Below are 24859 nucleotides of genomic sequence, written 5' to 3'. Positions count from 1 at the left end.
GGCAGTGTTTTCAACGCACCCAGGCAACTGGGAAAACTGGAAAAGTACAGAGTCTGGGGCAGAGTAGGCCCCGGTCAGCCAAGTCAACAAATCCAGAGTTCTAGTCCTCATCGCTATGAAGGGGCACCCTCACTCATGTGGGTCGGGGGCGGGGGGGAGGCTACTGGCTTTTTTGGGAGCCTGGTAAAAAGCGATTTCAGACGATTGGGTTCTATCCACAGTCTCTCATGGGTAGAAGCTGGAGTTAGACATTTCCTCCTCCATGGTTTATTGTGTCAAATATACTGGTAGATCAGAGGAAGAGGACTTTATAGATTCAGGTTCTCAATCGTCTGTCAACACAGAGGGTAATCAAATTGGTTCCAGTGTCTGAAAAATTGTTTGGCTTTTAGTCAAATCCTTTCATGATCCCAAAGCCGAACAGGGATGTACGGCTGATTTTGAACCTCGAGAGTTTAAACAAATTTCTCAAAGTCCAGTTTGTTTGTATGGAATTAGTGCCTCACATCAGCAGGGAGACTATCTTGGGTCAATTGACAATAAAAATTTTGCTGTGGAAGACCAGCACTTTTGGGCCGCCAACAGCTCCTTGGGTGTTCACTGAGGTGTTAGCTTCAGTGCTGGACTTGTTAGGGGGTTCATGGAGTGTGCATCCTGGGGGTATCTGGACGACCCGTTGCTCAGAGAATGGTCAGCTCATCGGGTAAGGCAGAATGTATCTTTCATGGTTTGTACACTGGAGGGTCTGGGCTGAGTTCTCAATCTGGAGAAATCAGCTTTGGAACAAGCACAGTGCCTGGAGTTCCTAGGTCTAATCTGGACACAGTCCATGCAAAGGTAGTTTTACTTAGACATGTGCAGAACAGAAAAATGTATTTTGTTTCAGATAGATTTGTTATTTTAATAATTTCATTTCAGATAGATTTGTTTTGGGATTAGTTTAGTTTCATTTAGTTTAATTATGTTTCATTTATGAATTTTCTAATAAATTCCAGTTCAAATTCTGTGTGAAGAAATAGCTGGTTGGAAGCCTGCAGCCGCGTCTATAACAACCGATGACTCATCAGCTGTTGGGCGGCTTCCCCGCTGAGATCTGAAATGTGAACAAAAGAATACTGGCAATAGAAAAGTCAGAAAGAAACAGCGTGGCCCTTCAGGTCTGATCTGGATTTTAACCGGAACCTGATGCCAAATTTAAAAAAAAAATGGCGCGGGGCCCCCAGAAATTCACATTAGACTCTCATCTGAGCATGCAGCCTGCCAGGCTAGGAAGGGGGGCCAGTGAGCGCCCCTCAACATGTTGGTGGGGATAAGGGCCTCTTCTCCACAACCCTGGGTGGTGGTTGTGGGGTCTGCGGGCAGGGGTGCTTATCGAAAACTCTGGAAGATCCCTTTAACAAGGGGGCCCCCAGATACCACCCCCCCATGTGAATGAGTATGGTATGTACCCCAGCCCATTCACCAAAAAAGGGTAAAAATTGAATAAAGACACAACACAAGTTTTTGACAATTCCTGAAATAAAAAAAATTTAAAAATGTCCCCCTGGTGTAGACCCATCGTCCATCACGATGCCCGCTACACTGTCGGACCTGAAAAAAGAAAAAGAAAACCTCTGGCCTCGTCAAATGCTCCTGCCGACTGCCTGCTCCTCTGACATTTCTTGAATAGCTAAGGGGCCCCCTTGTGACGTCATTGACCCATCATGCCCTGGTTGGTGACATCGCTAGGGGACGGGGTATCCCGCTGACGTCATTGGGTGACTCTGCCCCTTAGCTGTTTAAGAAATGTCAGACGTAGGAGCAGGAAGTGGACGGGAGTGTTCAACAACGCTGGAGGGTTTTTTCCTCTTTTTTTAGGGTCCGACGGTGCCGTGGGCATCATGAGTGACGATGAAGCTACACCGGGGGACATTTTATTTTTTAATAAAGGACTTTTAAAAAACTGGTGTAAGGTCTTTATTCACTTTTTTGGTGAATGGGTAGGGGTACTATGTACCCCCTACTCATTCACATAGGACGGGGCCAGGATCTGGGGCCAAAAAATCAGACTGAAATCAGACCTGAAACGGAGAACAGGGACGCACCAGACCCTGCTGAGAGCAGCTCCGCACAACAGTGTGAACCCAGCCTAACAGATTCATTCATCCAAACAAGAGAGGTGGATGCATTAATCCCCTTTACCGGGGCATATTCTGACAGTGGGGACTCTGTCAGAATACACTGATCAGTGCTGCAGCTGATTGGCTGCAAGCCACTGGTCGAGCAAGGTTTCAGCAGTCCCATTCTACAGAAGCTGATCTGATGGGGCAGCTTGTAACATGCAAGACCACACATGGATCATAATTCAGCTGGTCCCTGCTGAACCGAACAAATTTTGATCCGTGTGTGCCCAGCTTTACGTTATTCCTTGCTCCAATAGGCTCTCACAGTGCTGTGACTGGTCCTGTGGAGCTCCTGGGTGAATTTTGAGTGGCTGTGGTCACACTCCAGCCTCATCATACCATACAGGGTTAATGTTCCTGTATGGTATATGATAATGCTGAGCCTTTGGGTGGAGGGGGAGAGCACTGCAGATGGCTGGAGCAAAGACAAGCTTTGCTCCAGCACCGCAAGGGTGGACTTTTTTTTACTTTACTGCAGTTGGGCTGCATTACATCACCTGCTGTTTGTGGTCAAATTTTTAAGTAGGCTACAAATATACTGGGACATTTTAGGCTCTACATAGATGTATGCCACATGCACACTGTATTTTATTAAAATGCATGATTTTCATTAAGATACAGTGTGTGTGCAATACATCTATGTAGAGCCTGAAAAGTCCCAGTACATTTCTAACCTATTCATAAACATTTTACTTTCACTTTAGTAAACCTGTACTGCAAGGGACAGTACAGGTTTACAGCACAGCATTGCACAGTGTCGATAGCACAACAGGTCTGGACTCACAGGAGTAGAAAAGCAGTCTGTTATCTGTCACCTCTTATCTTCAGTCTGTGCCAGGAGAGAGGAAAGCTCAGATGTCTGCCAGGCAGTGATGATCGGGGCTCAGGGTACTGCTGTCTGCTTGCTCCGCCCACCTGTACTGGAGCTCTAACTGTCCTAATCCAACCGCCCAGCCTGTCAGGGACCTGTGCCCAGGAGAGTGTCTCTGTTCTTTCCGGGGAAACATGCAGCAGGTAAGGGCACATTCTCGGCTCTGCTTTTGGACAGAATTAGTAACATAGAGGCTGAGACAAAGCATGATCCAGTGTTTTGCGCCCCCTCCCTCACTCCGCCCAGGGCAGTGGCCCGTCCTGCCCCTGCCTTGTATCGGCACTGTGCCTCAGAATTCAAGCTTGTGGTTGGTTCCTCAGAATCTAGGGAAGTGGAAGCCATTTCTTCAAGTGCTTTGGAAAATAGTGATCACCAATGCCAGTCTAACAGGACAGGGAGCTGTTTCGGGTTCCCTTTCAATGCAGAGTACGTGGTCTCCTCTGGAAAGACTTTTTCCCATCCACATTCTGGAGCTTTGGGTGGCTTGTCTTGTGCTAGTTTAGTGGGCGAGTCAGTTACAGGGGTTTCCAGTTCAAATCCAGTTGGACAATGCCACGGCCATGGGCGTCCGCAGAACCTTTTTCACGGGGGCATCATTTTAAGGTCACCCATGCTCTGCCCCATTTCAACAATGTCATTATCACATTACCACGGTCAGAGACTGCAGACATAGTACAGGAGATGGTCAGAGACTGCAGACGTAGTACAAGAGATGGTCGGAGACTGCAGACATGGTACAGGAGATGGTCAGAGACTGTGGTCATGGTACAGGAGACAGTCAGAGACTGCATACATGGCACAAGAGACTGTAAGAGACTGCATACATGGCACAAAAAACTCTCAGAGACTGCATACATGGCACAAGTGACTGTCAGAGACTGCCGACATGGCTCAAGAGAATGTAAGAGACTGCCGACATGGCACAAGAGATGATCAGAGACTGCATACATGGTACAAGAGACTGTCAGAGACTGCATACATGGCACAAAAAACAGTCAGAGACCGCATACATGGCACACAAGATGATCAGAGACTGCATACATGGCACAAAAGACTTTCAGAGACTGCATACATGGCAAAAGAGACTGTCAGAGACTGCATACATGGCTTAAGAGACTGTAAGAGACTGCATACATGGCACAAGTGACTTTCAGTGACTGCATACATGGCACAAGCGACTGTCAGAGACTACGGACTCTTTAAATTGTTCATAAATGACCTGGAGGATGGGTTAAACAGTTCAATCTCTGAATTTGCGGACAATACTAAGATAAGCAGGGCAATAACTTCTCCGCAGAATGTGGAAACCTTGCAAAAAGATCTGAACAAATTAATGGGGTGGACAACTACATGGCAAATGAGGTTCAATGTAGAAAAATGTAAAATAATGCATTTGGGTGCCAAAAATATGAATGCAATCTATACACTGGGGGGAGAACCTCTGGGGGAATCTTGGATGGAAAAGGACCTGGGGGTCCTGAGCCTAGTAGGCTCAGCAATGGCATGTAATACCAAGCTGCTGCTAACAAAGCAAACAGAATATTGGCATGCATTAAAAAGGGGATTAATTCCAGAGATAAAAGGATAATTCTCCCGCTCTACAAGACTCTGGTCCGGCTGCACCTAGAGTATGCTCTCCAGTTCTGGGCACCAATCCTCAGGAAGGATGTACTGGAAATGAAGCGAGTACAGAGAAGGGCAACAAAGCTAATAAAGGGTCTGGAGGATATTGGTTATGAAGAAAGGTTGCGAGCACTCAACTTGTTCTCTCTGGAGAAGAGACGCTTGAGAGGGGATATGATTTCAATATACAAATACCATACTGGTGACCCCACAGTAGGGATAAAACTTTTTTGCAGCAGGGAGTTTAACAAAACTCGTAGCCACTCAATAAAATTAGAAGAAAAGAGGTTTAACCTTAAACTACGTAGAGGGTTCTTTACTGTAAGAGTGGCAAGGATGTGGAATTCCCTTCCACAGGCGGTGGTCTCAGCGGGGGGGCATCGATAGTTTCAAGAAACTATTAGATAAGCACAAGAGAGCATAAGAGACTGCATACATGGCACAAGAGACTGTCCGAGACTGCATACATGGCACAATAGACTGTCAGAGAATGCATACATGGCAGGAGAGACTGTCAGAGACTGTGGACACGGCACAAGAGACTGTGAACATGGCACAAGGTCAAGACTGGTACAATAATATTCACAGCCAGATTCTGATACCATTAAGCTAGAAGCAGCTTGCTTTCCCTACCATCCACAGAGATGGGAGAGAGATATCTTCATCTGTGGTAGTATCACCAGTGCCACTCGCGCTCCTCCTGGGACTTCTGTTGGCATTGGGCCCTCCCCCTGGTCTCACTCAGCTCCAGGCTTCTCCCCCCAGTTCCCCATGTCTCACAAGCCCTCCAGTTCAGTGGCGATGGTCTCTGTGTTGCTGAACCGGAGGCGTTCCTAACCCCCTCTCTGCCACCACCCAGGTGGGAGCAGGGATTTTTTTGGGGGGGGATCCAGCGATTCTCGTCTCGACAGCTGAGGGGGGTGCGGTGTCCTTGAGCCGAGGGTGTCTCTCTCTGCACTGCATCTGGCAGAGGAGAAATGCAGTAGCAGGGCCGGGACTAGGAACAGGAGAGGCATGTGACATCACATGCCTGATGCAGGGGTCCTGCATGGCTCCGAAACGTTGCTCTCTGCTGTAATGATGTGATCATTGATTAAAGCTTTGGACCTATTTTTGGAGATCCTGGTGTGCTGGTGACATTACTTTCTTTGGGTGAAGTTAACAGCGCCCGGCTGGGGCTATGCTGCGCCGCCTGAGTGTCAGTATGCTAAACTGTGTACAGGTGCGAGCAGGGCCAGCCGCTGGTGCTAGGATAAGGACCGAGTGGGGAACCCCTGACTTTGGCGCCCCCCCTCTCCTGGCGCTCTCAGGCAGCCGCCTTGGCTGCCTTATGCTGGCGCCATCCCTGACAGTAAGTGCTGATCCAATTCCCGATTCCACTTGACCCCTCTTGTGGATGCCCATGGCCATGGCGGTGACATATATCAACCATCAGGGCAGCACCAGGAGTCGGGCTGTCCAGATGGAAGTGGATCAAATTCTGGCTTCGGCAGAGTGTCATGGTCCGGCCCTGTCAGCAGTACATATACTAAGTGTGAAGAATTGCCAGGCGGATTTTCTCAATCCCCAGCAAATGGTTCTGGAGGGTGGTCTCTTCGTCCCGAGAAGTCCAGTGCGATTTGTCAGCATTGGGGGACATTAGATGTGAATGTTCTTGCATCCAGGTTCAATACAAAGCTGGACAGGTTTGTCTCCAGTAAGAGACATTCACAGGCAATAGGGGTGGATGCCTTAGTAACACCATGGAACCATTTCTTCCTATTTATGCCTTCCTGGCAGTTCAGCTGCTTGCACATTTGGTATACAAGATCCGGGAGGAGAAAATGCTGGAAATTTTTATTCGCACCAGCTTGGCCCAAGAGGGCATGGTATGCCAACATTGTGAACTAGATGGTGCATGACCCTTGTGCACTTCGGGCTCAGCCAAACCTCCTATCTCAGGAGCCGATATTGCATCCTGCTTTACAGTCACTGAGTTTAACTGTGTGGCTATTGAAACCCAGGTGCTGAAGGATTGAGGCGTTTCTGGTGCAGTCATATCTAAATTACTGAAGGCCAGGAAACCTTTGTCCAAAAAGATTTATCATAGGACTTGGAGGTCTTATGCGGTCTTCAGTACATACAGTGGGGACGGAAAGTATTCAGACCCCCTTAAATTTTTCACTCTTTGTTATATTGCAGCCATTTGCTAAAATCATTTAAGTTAATTTTTTTTCCTCATTAATGTAAACACAGCACCCCATATTGACAGAAAAACACAGAATTGTTGACATTTTTTGCAGATTTATTAAAAAAGAAAAACTGAAATATCACATGGTCCTAAGTATTCAGACCCTTTGCTCAGTATTTAGTAGAAGCACCCTTTTGATCTAGTACAGCCAGCCATGAGTCTTTTTGGGAAAGATGCAACAAGTTTTTCACACCTGGATTTGGGGATCCTCTGCCATTCCTCTTTGCAGATCCTCTCCAGTTCTGTCAGGTTGGATGGTAAACGTTGGTGGACAGCCATTTTAAGGTCTCTCTCCAGAGATGCTCAATTGGGTTTAAGATTCAAGAACAGTCATGGAGTTGTTGTGAAGCCACTCCTTCGTCATTTTAGCTGTGTGCTTAGGGTCATTGTCTTGTTGGAAGGTAAACCTTCGGCCCAGTCTGAGGTCCTGAGCACTCTGGAGAAGGTTTTCATCCAGGATATCCCTGTACTTGGCTGCATTCATCTTTCCCTCGATTGCAACCAGTCGTCCTGTCCCTGCAACTGAAAAACACCCCCACAACATGATGCTGCCACCACTATGCTTCACTGTTGGGACTGTATTGGACAGGTGATGAGCAGTGCCTAGTTTTCTCCACACATACCACTTAGAATTAAGGCCAAAAAGTTCTATCTTGGTCTCATCAGACCAGAGAATCTTATTTCTCACCATCTTAGAGTCCTTCAGGTGTTTTTTTTAGCAAACTCCATGCGGGCTTTCATGTGTCTTGCACTGAGGAGAGGCTTCCGTTGGGCCACTCTGCCATAAAGCCCTGACTGGTGGAGGGCTGCAGTGATGGTTGACTTTCTACAACTTTCTCCCATATCCCGACTGCATCTCTGGTGCTCAGCCATAGTGATCTTTGGGTTCTTCTTTACCTCTCTCACCAAGGCTCTTCTCCCCCGATAGCTCAGTTTGGCCGGACAGCGAGCTCTAGGAAGGGTTCTGGTCATCCCAAATGTCTTCCATTTAAGGATTATGGAGGCCACTGTGCTCTTAGGAACCTTAAGTGCAGCAGACATTTTTTGTAACCTTGGCCAGATCTGTGCCCTGCCACAATTCTGTCTCTGAGCTCTTCAGGCAGTTCCTTTGACCTCATGATTCTCATTTGCTCTGACATGCACTGTGAACTGTAAGGTCTTATATAGACAGGTGTGTGGCTTTCCTAATCAAGTCCAATCAGTATAATCAAACACAGCTGGGCTCAAAAGAAGGTGTAGAACCATCTCAAGGATGATCAGAAGAAATGGACAGCACCTGAGTTAAATATATGAATGTCACAGCAAAGGGTCTGAATACATAGGACCATGTGATATTTCAGTTTTTCTTTTTTTAATAAATCTGCAAAAATGTCAACAATTCTGTGTTTTTTTTGTCAATATGGGGTGCTGTGTTTGCATTAATGAGAAAAAAAAATTAACTTAAATGATTTTAGCAAATGGCTGCAATATAACAAAGAGTGAAAAATTTAAGGGGGTCTGAATACTTTCCGTCCCCACTGTACCTTTGTAAGGTTTTACCAGGTGGACGTAAGAGCTCCTGAAAATATTGATTCTGGCTTCAGTGTATTGCAGGCTGCAGAGTAGTAGTTTCCTTGGGCCTGACGATGGCTTCTACGACTTCCTCCCCTCATATGCATTGCTTTGCACCATCACAGGTAGTCATTATTTAAAGCCTGCTCTGCATCCCATTTCTTGGAGTACATCATAGGACACAGAGGTCCCTCCTCTTTCTTATAGGGGTTCATTGCTTGCTACAAAACTGAGGTACTTTCTTTATAGGGGAGGACCTCCTGCCTGTTTGTTTCTGATAGTGTCCATTCACCTATAGGTGGTGCATAACCCAGGGTGTCATGATTTATAGCCTGCTCTGTGTCCCGTCGCGTACTCCAAGAAATGTTTTTTACAGGTACCTGCTTAAACTTGTAGTGCTGCTCTAAGCAAAAAAGGAAGATATATATTGTCTGGTGCTATGGAATGGTGTGCCAGCTTGAAATAACACCATCCAGTGTTGTATAGTATGCTTAGAAAAATCACTGCTCTCCCAGTCCAGTCTATGTTGTTAACATGTGTGAGATGGCCTCAGCCTTACACCACTCCACAAGCCATACCCTCTGACATGTTTCACCCCACCCACTGGGGCTTAGTCAAACGCCCCTGTGGGTGAGGCGAAACATGTCAGAGGGTATGGCTTTTGGAGTGGTAGAGCTGCAATTGTTCTAAGCATGCTATACACTACTATTTTACAGGTAAGTACAAAAATCCACTTTTTGGTCAAAAACAATATGAATACATACACAATAAAACCCCATGGTGCTAAAACTCATAACAGTCTTATCATTGATTTAAAAAAATAGAAATGCCCAAGATTAAAACCATGTGGTGGAATTATTGTACCTTATACACCTTATACACCCAGGGCTGTTTTCAGTTCATCAGCTTAAAGCAGAACTTTAGTCAATTTTTCATCTTTCCATCTATTAAATCCTCTGCCCTTCTTGTTTTAACTTTGGATGGTAAAACATTTTTTTATGCCAGTAAATACCTTATACAGGCCACTTCCTGTTTCTTGTCTGTAAATGGAAGTGAACAGGCAGCAGCTTCAGCTGCCCACAGTTAAAATGGTTGCAGTCAGACTTAGTGAAGGGAGATTTCTGCAGCATATTTGGCAAGTACAGAATCACAGTATATATAAAATAATGTGCAAAACGGTTGGAGGGAAGCTTCAGAATGGCAAAGAGGTTTTTATTACAAATTATGTGAGCAGACTGCAGTTCATCTTTAACAAGATCATGCAAAAGGACCACTGCATATAGGCCACTGTGTTTTGCCTCACATTTATCTCTGAAACATTTCTGAAGACCAGGAAAGTTAGTGCTTGAATTTTGAATAGGATATTATGCAGAGCCATACTCTTGGCAGATTACACAAGCATTTTTGAAAGATAATATTGAAATAAAGTTTCTAAGGGGGAAATATGAATATGTATTAAGTATGATTGATTATTTTTAAGTGTAAGTCCAGCCAAAGTTTTTCTTTTCTTTGTTTTAAAGTGGGAATTAATTAAAAGTCCGGTCAGGATTTCACTGCTATGCAGGGCTCCTTTAGCCCCATTCACACCTGAGCATTTTGTAGCCTGAAGCCCGAAGCTGAAGCCTGAAGCCTGAAGCTACAAAATGCTGGAGGGGAACAAATCAATTATTCTCTATGTAGATGGTTCACATCTCCACTCCAAAATGCCTAAAGCTAGAAGCTCCAAAACACCTAAAGCTCAAACAAGTTCTGGAGCTTCTTTTTAGGCTCTGTTCACACCTGAGCATATTGTTTTCAGGCAGTCACACGCTTTTTACCACAATTTTTGCCAAGATTTTGTACAGGTCAAAAGGTCACCAATGTAAAAGAATGAAAAATGCCTGTAATCTGCCAAAAAAGAAGCTCCTGTACTTTTTTGAGCGACGGGTGTTTTGCTTTAGGTGACAGAACGCTCAGATGTAAACAGGGGCCATTGAAATGAATGGGATTTGCCTTGTTGGGCGTTTTTAGAGCTGAGGCTTAGAGCAGAAAAATGACCAAAAACGCCATAGGCAGATTACAGGCATTTTTCTTCTTTTTAGATTGGTGACCATTTGACCTGTACAAAATTGCGGCAAAAAGGTGGTAAAAATTGCGGCAAAATCGTGGTAAAAACACGCGACTTTCCGTCTGAAAATGATACGCTCAGGTGTGAATGCAGCCTTATGGCCCGTACACACTATCCGAAAATCGGACGACTTCTCGTCCGATTTTTCTCGGTTGTTAGTCCAGGGCCGTCTTTAGGGCAGGGCAAAAGGGGCAGCTGCCCTGTCATTGTTGTGGGGCCCAAAGCAGCTGCCTCATACTTGCCAACTATAACAGTTTAAATTCCCTTGTCCTTTGAAGTTTTAGTCCTGTGCTGTGTCTCAATGGCTCAGTGTGAAGTGCTGGTACTAATGCTGCCCAGCTCTGCCTTATTGTTGTGTACAGATGACCTGCAGACCCTGTGTTTACATGTAAATAATCGGCATTAATATGTAAATAGTGGCAGCATTCATAAGTTAATAGCTGCGGCCGGTGGCATCGATATGTAAATAAAGGTGGCATTCATATGTATATATTGCCCCCCTGCAGTGGAGAGATGATGTGCTGTAACCTCTAGCAACCAATCAGTGAGCGGTAATACTGTACAGTAATCTCTAGCAACCAATTAACAAGCAAAAATCATTTTCTGTAACCTCTAGCAACTATTCAGTGAGCCATAATGTGTGCTGTAACCTCTAGCAACCAGTCAGTAAGCAGTAATGATATGCTGTAACCGCTGGCAACCAATCGCAATTGCTGCCTTATCTGATACAGTAAACTGATTCTAAGTCTAGCTGATATTTATTGTATGTCTTAGAGCAGGTAGAGAGTGAAATTGCATGGGGGGGGGCCCAAGAAAATTTTTGCCCAGGGTCCAGTCAATATTGAAGAGGGCCCTGTGTTAGTCCAATCTCCAATGTATCACAATTGGGAGATTGTACTAACAATACAAATTTTTCCATATAAAATTACAATAGTTTCCTGTATGCATAACCACGTTGTAGCGTGTGAGGGGAAATGATGTAATGTGTATGTGACCCCTATAGCCACGCCTTGCACGCCTGAGTTTGTAGCTATTTGGAATATTTGTGTCCAGTCACGTATATTCATTTTTTCTGTGCATTTTTTCGCCACCTAACTGGGAATACGGAAGATACCAGCATTCCAGTAGCTATGCTTGGTATTATGGCTATCCAAAATGTTCTTAACCAAAAAAAAAAAAGTCAAGATGAAGAGTGTGGAGTACAGAATGGCTCTTCAACCGTGCCAAGTACTCCCATATGCAACTCATCTGGGAAATTCAGGAAAACAACCCAGATGATTTCCGCAATTATTTGCGAATGAACGATGAGTGCTTCCAGCAACTCTTGTCAGCTGTCACTCCACTAATACAAAAACAGGATACAGCGATGCATGCATCAGTGCTGAGCAAAGGCTGATATCCCCCCTGCTTTATGTGGCGATAGGACAAAGCCTGCAGAACTTGAAATTTACCACAGGAATTTCCCCTCAGGCCCTTGGCAAGATCATACCTGAGACAATGCATGGCACTGATCACTGCTCTACAGAGTGAATATATAAAGGTAATTTGCATATATGTTAAATACAAACCTTAAATAATGTTTTCATTTTGGTTGCAATCAATGTCTAAAAGCTATCGGCCTCTGCTTATTCCCATGTCTAAAATATATAGCTAGGTGTAAATTGTTGTCTGTAGCACACAGATTTACAAATCCTATTTGATTATTTTTTGCAGTTGCCCCAAAACCCAGAGGAATGGTTGGGAGGTGGCCAAAAACTTCCAGGAGGAATTAAACTTCCCAAACTGTGGAGGTGCAATAGATGGGAAGCATGTTAGGATTACTCCGCCAGCCAACTCTGGCTCGTTTTTGTCACGTACTTGGTTGGAGGCCGAAATGCTGAGAGGGCTCCCCTTGCAGCTGAGTGCAGTACACCCCTGAAGTTGGGTACAGAGGGTGTAGTGCCCAGAGAAGCACAGGTTGCCAGATGGATTCCAGAGAGAAGAGCTGATGGGCACCTGAAGGACACCAGGTAGTACAGGAAACAGCTGGCTAAAGTCTATAAGAATCCTCGGTAATACTTGGCAAGGTGTGCACATGGAACAGTAGTGAAAGCCAGGCCAGGGGTCAAACACAGTAGATCCTGCAAGAGGAGGAGGCAGGTTGCAGAAACAGGGACAAGCCAAAGGTCTGGTATCAGGAAGCAGACAGGAACAGGTAACTGTAGCAAAGTCCGTTATACAAGCCGGGATCAGGTACAGGAGAAGACAAGTCGGTAAAGCAAGCCAGGGGGTAAAACCAGGAGAGCAGATCGGACAGGTCAGGAACAAGCCGGGTCACAACAGGAATCCAAACAGCAATTTGCACAGAGGCTCAGGAACACAGGAAGACTGACAAACCAGCAACTGCAGACACTAGCAGACTTCCTTATATAGGCCCATGTGACCTGCTGGTAGAGATACTGGGTCCTAGACCCCTTCTCCTGCCAGAGATGCTGGGTCCTAAAGTCCTTCTCCTGCCATAAGTGCTGGTAGAGATGCTGGGTCCTAGAGCCCTTCTCCTGCTGTTGGTGCCAGTTCTCCTATGGCCATTTCCCTGACAGTTTTATTATAATTACAAGGGATTCTTCAGCATTATCATGATGACAGTTGTTAATGCCAACTATGAATTCCTATACTTGGACATCGGTAAAAATGAATGGCACTCAGATGGCAGTGTTATAGAACACACAGAATTCTATAGACACCTCCAGAACGAGACACTTAATTTGCCAAGCACTGCCCAGAATGTGGAAGTTATGAATTTTGTGTTTGTAGCAGACAACGCCTTTGCATTAGGAGAACACCTATTGAAGCCCTTCCCCATGCGTGGCTTGACCCCAGATAACTATAGACTGTCCCGTGCATGTAGGGTGGTGGAGAATGCATTTTAAATCCTGTCCAACATATTTCACATTTTCCAAACCACAATTCATCTGGCTATGTATAAAATAGACATTATAGTTCTGGCATGCTGTGTCCTACACAACTACCTATGTCAACATGCAGCACCAGATCGGGGAGCCAGGAGACTTGGAAGAAATATCCGTGAGGAAGGGCAGGAGCACATTGCTGGACTCACATCTCTTGACCAATGACATTCGAGACTACCAACACAAAGTGTCCGGCAAAGCAGGCTGGGGTACATTAATTTTTTTCCTGGAATTGGTGCAGTGAGCTGGCAGAATGACATGCAATTTGCATATGTCAAAGATATGTACACCTTTTGGCTGAAATACATGTTTTAAAAAAAACATTTAAATTTGAAAATATTCCCATTTTCTTTACTTGTGTAGTTGCATTTTTCAAAACTGTTAAAATAAAAAACGTTTGTTTTTTTGACTGCTTCGTTCAAACTACTTAAAGGATTAAGGTAATTTTATTTTTATTTTTAAATAACAAAAATGTCTATACTTACCTACTCTTTGCAATTGAATCGCACAGAGCGGCCGGGAACCTCTTTTTTTTTGGGTCCCCCCACCTTGGCTCCTGGCCCCTCCTCTCTGTCCAGTGCCCCTATGGTAAGCCCCTTGTGCATGGAAGCCCTCTGTTACAGTAATAGGCTCTTAAGTTCCAGCACGATATGCTGGACCTTCAGAGAGCATGCGCCGCTGACGTCAGTGGCTGCATGCAGGGTAAATATTGCCTAAAACGGTGTATACATTTTACCTAAAAGATAAACTTACCTGTGGGTAAAAATCACAAAGCTGGGTATACAAGTGGTTTCAAAAAAGGGTGATCTTGAAACTGCACAAGTGTCATTTTCATAGCAGTTACATTTGGAAAGTAATAGTCACAGACAGTGCTTATTAAGGCAATCCAAATCTTGGTCAAACCTTGGTCATACCAATATCAAATTTCTTTGACAACAAAGTATTATTGCATTTTGAAAGGCTCCACTCTATATTTTGACATTTTGCACCTAGTTGGTTTGGGACAGCTTGGATCAACCAAATTATGTCTCTCGCTATCATGTATGGAGGTTGCTGTTGAAAATCTATTTAGGTGTGGCTACATATAGCATGCTGCACTGTTCTGAGAGGTGGGATGACGATGTTGTCCCAATCATGTTACAGAGGGACATAGTTTAGTTTGGTCAAGATGAAGATGTACAATAGGTCAAAATTTGGAGCTTATCATTATGTACTTGAGAGATAACATCAGACATTTTAAAATTTAAAACAGTAAACAGGACATGATAGGCCTTGTATGTCTGACAATATATGTCAGACAATGTATAGTCTGACTATATGTCCCTAGACATATAGTGAAAAATGTAAACAGTCCTTCATATTAGTAAGGCTGTAAAAATAAAAAAATCTAACTTCCTATTCAAGTCCCATGGCCACTCTCCAGTCTCACATTTCCCACTGCACAGTGTCTAACATGAAGCGACCTCGTATGCTGGACAGTATTTCAGAGACACCTTGCTATATTTGAAAATGCTGTCACTGACAGCAACAGGAAGAGAAAACTCCTGCTGTTCCCAGCCATGTGGAGAGTCCAGAGAACATAACGTAATAAGTAATTTTCAGTTTTGCTAGTCATAGGCTATTTATTCAAAAGGTTTATTATTTTACGTCGAATGACATAAGGCTATAAATCTTAACGTGTGCAAATATGTTATTTTTGTACACCAAGCCATAGGAAAAAAATATTATGAATATAAAATGGTTAATAAAAATAAACTATGGCAAAAATATTGTTACATTTTACAAATTTGAAAACATAAGTGCCATGACTGCTTTCCAAAGTCTTGGTTTACAATTTAGCTAGAATATCAATGAAATTATTCAATAAACACAGTACGGAACTTGTTGCGTCTTGTATTTTCTGCAGATGAGTGCAGCAGCTACGCAAATCAGCAGTTAGACTGCCAATGGTTGCTGGATTCAAACTGGGTTCTGTTAAATAAATAATAATAGTTAATGCTGGTGGAAACAGGAACAAAAAAAACAAAACAAAAAAACCACATGAGCATGTCACTTACGGGGGAGAATAATATTATCTCTGCAATATCCTCATCTGTTGGCTGCATGACATCTGCGTCCACATTCTCCAAAGTGTCCCCTTCCAAGAGATCCGATCTGCTATCATAACTGGTAATTTTGTGAAGCTCTACTTATTCTTTGCTTCTAGCATCTGCATTTCAAAAGATACCAATATTTACAGTCAGATTTGAATGCAACAGTAAACAAAATGTCCTGTGAAAATTCATAGAACCTGCTCATCAGCATTTCTTTTCATCAATTACATAAGTGCAGGGACACTACACAAAATTGACAGATTACAACAAAACAATGTGCTACAGCTACCAACTTGTGCAAATGTGAGAATTCAAGCTTCTGCAGTGCTCCATCAATGTGTAGTCCCCGAATACTCACCTACCAATCTGGTAATACTTCCTAGAATACTGATCTAATGTGAATCTCATGATTGGCTGGAACCTATACCCAACCCCTATATAGTATACTGCAATACTATCATAGCAGACATAAATCAATGGTCTGATAGGTACAGATATGATAAGTAAAAACAAACCTTTTACACCAGACTCTGGTATAGATGAATCTTCCACCATTATGATGCCACTGTCCTCATCAGTGGGTTCACCTGGTTTTTCTAGGTTTGAATCACCAAACTTAAGTCTTCTCCTCTTGCGCTTCCCTTTAAAAAAAACAAAAGGCATTGAAACATTTTGGGATGTGAAATACAAATGTGTTTGTACATGCTAGGGTACCTACTGTCAGTTTTTTATGCGGACCTGAACAAACTCTCCATGTAGTTCTATTAAGCAAGAGATGTCAGCGGTGACGTGTCCGCTGACATCTGATCCGCTCCGCTAAATCCAGATGGATAGAAACCCTATTTTCCATCGGATTGGATGAAAACTGACAGGCGGTCCGTTTTTAGCCGATCCCCCATAGAGGAGAGTGGGGCTCTGACAGGTCCGTCTCTGCACAGTGAGCAGAGATGGACCTGTCATCCACCGGATCAGCGAGGATCAACAGGTCAATCCCTGCTGAGCAAGCGGAGTCCATGAAAATGGACATTAATGTGTGAAAGGGGCCTTATCCTCATTATTCTTCCTCCAAAAAGGTACTTGTCAGGTTAGCATGGCTTCTTTTTTGCATTTCTCTCCATTTGGCTCTATACTTTAAATGTTTTCCTGTAATAAGAGGAAATAAAAGAGAGAAATGTTAAATTCCACAACAATGTAGAGGTCATAGAGGTCACATGCATAGACCCTATAACATTGCTTCCATCCATTGTTTTTACATTGCATATACATACAATTTTAATAAGAGTGCAATGGACTTGTTCCATTTGTTCCTTCTCACTGTGTTTTAAATCTGACAATCTTTTTCTGAGTTGGTCTTTTGTTCTTTCTACTCCATGCTTCTTTCTTAAGCATTACAGAACTTTGTCCAAGATGATGCCTTTTCTACTGTTGGGCCTGTCATAAATTTGGAGCTTGCCATCATAATCGTGCTTCTCCAGCAGGTATACAAGATTGACCATTTCATTTCTGGACATTGCTGTTGCCTTCATCTTACTCCCACATGTCCATCTGGCCTTTGGTCTGGGCTCCCCTTCGTTCTCCTCATCTGCCATTTCATACACCGTCTTCTGCGTGTGTCGCAGACAAGCCCTACACACATACACACTGCTGCCTGAGTCATCAAAGTGAGGTGGAGCTCACTGCGTAATCCAATGAACACACGCAGTAGTCCCGAATGATCTGTAAACGAGCATTGAACACTTCAATAGTCTGATCCACTACACGAGTGATCTGTTCAACGAACAAAGGCAAAGTCACCCTTTTTGTATGACATACATATGTGAACATTTCATATTTTAGGTGGACACACTGGTGCTTCAGCATCAAGTAGGCCTCACAAATTACGTTGTCTATTGGCCAGGACTTTTGAATCAAGCCTCATTAATTTTGGTTTAGGTTTGTTAAAAAAGTTTGATTCCAGATCTGTTACGTATACCATGTAACATAGCTGTTAATAACTTGCCGACCGGGCCATAGCCGAAAGACGGCTACAACGCGGTCAGCTTATTCTGGGAGGGCGTCCATGTAAACAAACCGATGTCATGTCATGACGCTGGTTCCTCCCTCCCCTCTCTGTACCGACCTGTACAGTGCGAGGGGAGAGGGGGAGAGATCGTTTTTAGCAGCGCTGTGGGCTGGATCTGTAGTGCCAACAGCGCTGCTCAGTGCCAATACTCTGCAGTACTCTTCCCATACTCTGCAATAATCTGCAATACACTGCAATAATCTGCAATACTGTGCAATACTCTGCCAATACTCTGCCAATACTCTGCAATACTCTGCCATACTCTGCCATACTCTGCCAATACTCTGCAATACTCGCCAATACTTTGCCAATGCTCTGCCAATACTCTGCCAATACTCGCCAATACTCTGCAATAAATTTTAACAGAAACAAAGAATTTTTTTTTTTTACCGAATTTTCAGTTTTTTTGATTTATAGCGCAAAAAATAAAAAACCCAGCGGTGATTAAATACCACCAAAAGAAAGCTCTATTTGTGTGAAAAAAAGTACAACAATTTCATATGGGTACAGTGTTGCATGACTGAGTAATTGTCATTCAAAGTGTGAGAGCACCGAAAGCTGAAAATTGGTCTGGTTAGGAAGGGGGTTTAAGTGCCCTGTGGTCAAGTGGTTAATATAACTTAATTTTGTGCTATGTGCTTCGTACCTGAGCATTACAATTTTACTTTGCAGGAAGCATGACAGACAAGTTTGACAAACCTGAATTCCTTCAACGCTTCATTGAGATGTACAAGCAACTGCCTTGTCTTTGGGAAGTCAAGTTCAAAGACTACTCAGACTGCAACAAGAAGCATGAGGCCCTCAGCAAGCTAGCAGAACTCTGCAAAGAGATTTGCCCTAAACCTAAACTGCAATATGTGCGGAACAAAATTTTTAATGTGAGAACAGTGTTCAAAAAGGAGCTTAATAAAGTAAGGGCCTCACAGAAATCAGGAGCTAAAAATGTTTATGTTCCACGGCTGTGGTACTACAAAAGCCTTTGCTTCATGACAGGACAAGTAGATGCCAGAGCTTCGCTTTGTTCCCTTGCAAACCCTTCTCCGGCTTCAGCAGATTTGCCAACATCTGACATTGATCTTGACATCTGTCAGGACATTCCCACCACTCAGGTAATTGCTTAGTTTGGTACTTAAACCTTGTATGATGTTCATTTTTCAGAGGTGTCTTTTTGTGCAAAGTTTCTGTAATTTTATGGCCTTCAGCGGTGTCTGTGTTGTGCAGTAGTAATATAACACCATGTAATTAAATGACACATATATATGCATAGATTTGGACAAAATGTGGTTTTACTTTGCTGATAATCTTCTTTTCTAGTAATAGAAATTTGCTGATAATGAGAATGTCATTCCGTCAACTCCTGTTGCACCAACACGGGCGACGTCAGAGATTGGTGAACGTGGTTTGACAGAGACACGGCAGCCATCTTGATGGTTAGAAGTGCTGGTCGATTCATACTGATTCCTTAACGAGTGTGAGTTTGTTTTACCTTTGATTACATTAAACACCCTTGGTTATGTATTTTGCGTAATGAGCGTTATTTCTATACTCCTTACATGCATACGATTCTCGAGATTGCATACACCCACTGGATTACACCTGGTATATTACCCTGTTGAAAAGAGGGATGCCTATGCTTTTCACCTGGCCCAGAGAGAGAGAAATGTTTTGATGCTGTAATAATAGAGGATCATTGGTTTACCCTATGAAGATTCTCTTCACTACCTTATTACAACACATTTGTATAACCCATACACTGATGGTAAGGGTCAGTTTGTTTGGGTGATGGTGATGGCTATTCCTATTCCCTTCTGAAGTTCCCTCCATGGTGGATCTCGTCCAATAGATGCTTTTGTTTCCCCTTGATGGTGATGGCTCTGATTGGCTCCACTGTATTTATGCTCAGGAACATTTTCCTAATATGAACTTTGCATATTTTTAGCGCTGCACCTTCTCCCTATACTGTATGACAGTGCCGCCAGTCATTGTCTCTGATCACCATCACAGCAGTACAATAGCACCAGATCAGTGCAACCTGTTACAGGGTCCCCAATCACTACTGAAGTGTTAATGATGTTTCTGCTGTCTGTTCTGTAAAATTCCACGTTATTCCTATTATGTTCCTATTATCTGAGTTTGACTTAGAATGTGTTTTCTTGCAATATATATTTAGACTAATAGATTAGAATGGGAAGAAGGAGAAGGGGTCCTTGTCCCCAGGAAAGGAGGGACTCTGTCCCCAGGGGAGAAGGGGGTCCCTGTCCCCAGGGGAGAAGGGGTCCCTGTACCCAGGGGAGAAGGGGTTCCTGTCCCCAGGAGAGAAGGGGTTCCTGTCCCCTGGTGAGTGGACCAGAGGGTCTCTGTTTCCTGGGGAGAAGGGGGTCCCTGTCCACAGGTGAGTGGCCAAGAGAGCCCCTGTCCTCAGGGGAGAAGGGGTCCCTGTCCCCAGGGGAGAAGGAGGGACTCTGTCCCCAGGGGAGAAGGGGATCCCTGTCCCCAGGTGAGTGGCCCAGAGGGCCCCTGAGAAGGGGTCCCTGTCCCCAGGGGAGATAGAATGCCAGTCCCCAGGGGAGAAGGGGTTCCAGTCCTCAGGAGAGATGAGGTGGGGTATGGAAAGGTGTGTGGGGGATATGGGGTGGTCTTGTTCATCATGAATAAGTCTGCAGGTCCCTCATTCATGGTCGCCTGAGCTCCCTCCAGCAGCATGGATGGGCTATCAGCAAATCCCCAGGGAGCACAGCTACGGCTTGACATGCTCTATTTACAGCACACTTTTCAAAAGAACAAAGAGTACACAGAAATAAGAATAGACACAGCTCTTCTGATGGGCTTTCTTATATTATCAAGTAAACTTTAGATCATTGTCATAGATTGCAAGCTCTTGGGCACAGGATTCATTTACACAGACACAGTTATTTATGGGGCCCGCCCCCTCTTCAAGTACAGATATAGGCCCCTCCCACTGGCACTCTGTCAATCAGAGCTCTACTCACACAAAGCCCTGCTATGCACGGGGCCCGCCCCCTCTCCAGAGCAGCCTAGGGGAGTATTAGTGGTGGGGACAGGGCTGGATGCACTGCTCCGGCTGACACACCCCGCTCGTCTATAATTTTTCTGGACCTGAAACAGTGTGCACATGCATGATTAAGCCACGCAAACAGCTGTTTTGTAGGCTCTAAAATTTTCCTGGACCCGAAAAACCTGCCTGTGCATGCGCAGTGAAGCCGTGTGAACAGCTATTTACCTACGTAGCCGCACCAGAAGTGACGCGATTGAGACTTTTCACAGGTCAAGGATTTTTTTATTACACCAACACAGGTATGTCCTCCTGGATAGTCAAATCTGCCCTAGTTTGGGTAGAGCTGACTTGGATGTTTTAGTTACAGAACATCCGTTCCCTACTGCCCCTGCCCCTCAAGAGTGACAGGATGTCCTGCCCCCGGGACCCGTGGTAGTCCTACCACCACCGGACCAAGTAGAAAGGATAGATGGTGGTGCCCAAACCGACGGAGGAAAATCCTCCGACCCGGCTGAAATACACCTAGAAATACAGCAGGAAAAAGAGAGTCAGATAGAAAGGTTAACTAAAGAGGTAAAAAGAGTGAAGGGCAATGAGGTTAAAACTGGTCGTGTGGCTGAGGAGTCATGTGCCGTGGGGGGGGTGCTACTGCCTTTACTTCTAAGGCGCAGGTCCCTTCTCACACTGGACTCAGATCTCGGGACCATCTGTCTAGTAGGGGAAGTTAGTGAGGAGGTACAGTTGGAACCCCCTCTTCCACCTCCCTCTTCCACCCCCTCTTCCAGCCCCTTGTCTTTTCAGAAGGGGATTTGCTTTAAGACCTTTTTTCATTGGAAAGGCACGGCTCCAATTTTTAATAGACAGTATTTTTTGTCACAGGAAAAGATTGAATGCATCAGACCTTTGGTGCAATCTTTCCTGCAGCAAGGGATAATAAAAGAATGATGTTTTTATACAAATGTTCCCATCAATCATGTGCCCAAGGCAGAATGGTACTTACAGATCTGTGCAGAAAAATGAATAATCTTGTAATACTGATAGCCCCAATTGTCCCAGATGTGTAGTCACTGATTACCTCTATACCCCCACAGTGCCAGAGTTTTTTTTCCTGTCAGTGATTAAGGTAATGTTTCTTTTCCCATTCTTGTTGATGAGGAGACACAAGTGCTTATGGTTTTTTTCCTGTTTTGAAAAGACCCAGTATACCTAGGCCATTTGCCTCAAAGCTATGTTGACTCACCTATAGTCTGCTCAACAGCGTTCCGCGAGACTCTACGCTCTTGGTCAGCTAAAAATGGTTCTGTCCTCCTTCAGTATGTCAATGACCTACTGTTGCTGCAGTCCCTCCTCCTGATGACTTCTCAGTTAGACACTGTTGGTTTTGTTGAAATTGTCTGTGTAAAGAGGGTCACAAGGTCTCCCAGTCCAAGGTCCAGCTTTGTCTCTCACAGGTTGAGTATTTGGGTTCACCCAAATACTCATCCCCAGGAACGCAAAAGTCAGTTATGCATAAAGCTGTCCATGATTATGGATGGATCTAGCAGCAGAGAGACTTTGTAGAAGCAGATGGCAAAACAATTCCTCATTCTGCTTTTATAAATGATCTCTTAAAAGTCATACAGTTCCCCTCACAGCTGGCCATTATTCACAAGGGCACAGGGCAAGATCTTCTGTATTGATCTTCACAAGGTTTGGAAATTACTCCAGAAGGGGTCATTGCCAAAGAAGGGACGGGGGTGGGGTTACGTACCCCTCGGAGCATTATGGAATGGGACACAGGGGAGAAGGGGTAGCAGTCAAGGTTTTAAATGTAGATATTTTTGTAGATATTTTTGTATAAATGAGAAATTATAGAGAGATGGGGCTGTCCATTGCAAGTGAAGTCAGACAATGGGCCAGCTTTCATTTCTAAGGACACGATTAGAAAAGTTACTGGAGGCACATTTGAAAGGTGGGAAATTGTGCTGCCAGCAATACTAGCAGAATTAAGGATGACACCAGTTGAAACAACTACGTTATCACCATTTTAAGTGATTATGGGGAGATCATTTCCAACAACCTGGGGAAAAGACCCACCTATTGTGGAAATATTTGAAATTGATTCAAGAAGAGTACTGTAGAAAATTGATTCAGACTTTGAATGGCATCTATGGTGATGTATCTGTCTCTTCACAGGAATAAACACACCCTTTCCAACCAGGACATGGTGGTCGTGATAGAGCAAATGAATAAAGTCAAGAGATCTGGATTCCCCTTTCGCGAACAAAGTTGATTGCATTAACCAGAACAGCAGTCCTGATGGAACAGTGTCCCCTAGTGGATCCATGCGATCAGAGTAAAGCGAGTAACAAAGAGGGGCAAAGCAGGTGATACAAGACCCCGGAAGTAAAACAACACACAAGCCGAAAGAAGACACAGAAGATGTCCTGGCATACTATTTCCCCAAACTTCTGGGGAAACACTTTGTGGACTTAGCCTCCTGATCCTGGCGGTATTTTTGCCAATACGGATCATAACAAACTGTATGTATCATCCGGAGGACTTAGGCCCATTTAGGCCTGTGTGTTTTGAGGACAATTACGAAGTCAAAATTGCCCATGACACACACTGTTGCTCATGACACTATGAACAAGTCACACCAAATGCAGAGAAGAAATGTAAAAACATTTTCAATACATGACAATTTAGGAGTACTAAGTACAAGCTCCAGGGTAACAAAGGAGAGTTTTGTGGAGTGGATGAAGAGTGATTTAACCCGCACGCAGGGAAATTATACTTGTTTGCCTAATGACTCATGTGTAATTTTTAGTACTATGGTACCTCATGACTGGATAGTGTTGGAAGTAGTTGTAAAGCGGGGAGTAGTTGTGTTACTTACTAATGCATATAATGCATACAATTAGGCCCCACAGCAGGTATGCTTGGCAACGGAAGTAGAAGTAAACATCATTGAAGTGTATTCTTATTTACCCTTTTCAGGCTGCATACACAATGTTTCATTTTTGTACTGGCATGGGAATAATTTTGTGTTAGAAAGAGTCACAGAACACTTCCACAGTATCTACTGGAGGCCAGATGCATTCCCAGTGGGTGATTTCTCATTGCCCATAGGCCCAATTGTGTAATACTCAAGCAACAGAATAAATCTTTGCAATATCTTAAGACATAAATTTGACAGTACATCAGGCAATCGTAAAAACTACCATTATGAGAGGTAAGTTTGAAGCAGCCACTACTCAGTTGTCACAAGACGCCCATCATTTGTGGCATGACGTGTTCACAGGTTGGACTCGGACAGGAGGTGAGGTGGTAAAAACTTTCTTCTACCCACTTGTCTGTGTAATTATTTTGGTTATGCTTGTCATGTCCAATTGCTCTTTGGTTTGTACTATAAACAGGGCAATTAACAGAATGAGCAATGAATGATCAATGAGGCTGATGATAAAGCCTGGGCAAGCTCATTTCCAAAATTATGTGGAGAAAAATTATCACATTCATGATAAAAGAGGGGATTGAAGGGTTAATGATGTTTCTGCAAAACTCATGTTATTCCTATTATGTTTCTATTATCTGAGTTTGACTTAGAATGTGTTTGCTTGTAAGATATGTTTAGACTAATAGATTAGAATGTCAGTATTGTTTAGGGAACATTTGTAAAATACTTTGAAATGACACTTTGATATGTACCTTTCTCACAGAAAATATGATGAGATGGCACATCATATGGAGATAGACACTTATTATTAGAATTGTTATTCTGTTTCTCTGTAATTAAGCTCATTAAGCTCTGAATGTATTGTAATACAGCCTCCTTTATTTCTTATAAAACAACGGCCGATCAGCCATATTAAACAAGCATATTTTTGATCTCATCTTGAGTGGGTGTCAATTTGTGCCTCTCGGGATCCCAGTGAGAAATTATCCAACTGTCCGGTTAAAGTCTAGAATCAAATTACAATCACTGCGCTATCAAAGATATAAGCATAAATGCTAATCGTAAGATTTCTGTGAAATGGTAATGTAGCATTAACTCACGGTGGAGCTGCTGGTTTAAGCGGGTCTGTTACCTTCACTTTGCTTCCCTCTGTTTCACCGGCACCGGGTCTAGGGGTTCCGTTGAGTTTACTGCTGGACGACACACGCACCAACATTGGAGTACGTTTTCAATGCTTTATTGAACAGTCAAACTTTAGAAA

The 24859-nt window shown here is 43.9% G+C and overlaps 1 long non-coding RNA gene across 1 annotated transcript; it reads left to right on the top strand.

Moving 5' to 3' along the window:
* The first annotated feature begins 2930 nt into the window (after window positions 1–2930).
* LOC141127140 (uncharacterized) lies at window positions 2931–24535 on the top strand. Its single transcript, XR_012241490.1, has 4 exons — window positions 2931–3176; window positions 18320–18756; window positions 18962–19118; window positions 22839–24535. It is a non-coding gene; the product is annotated as an uncharacterized lncRNA (long non-coding RNA).
* Window positions 24536–24859: the final 324 nt, after the last annotated feature.

Source organism: Aquarana catesbeiana, linkage group LG02 (genome assembly GCF_042186555.1).
Source record: "Aquarana catesbeiana isolate 2022-GZ linkage group LG02, ASM4218655v1, whole genome shotgun sequence".
Lineage (NCBI taxonomy): Eukaryota > Metazoa > Chordata > Amphibia > Anura > Ranidae > Aquarana > Aquarana catesbeiana.
This window is presented reverse-complemented; position numbering and strand designations above follow the sequence as displayed.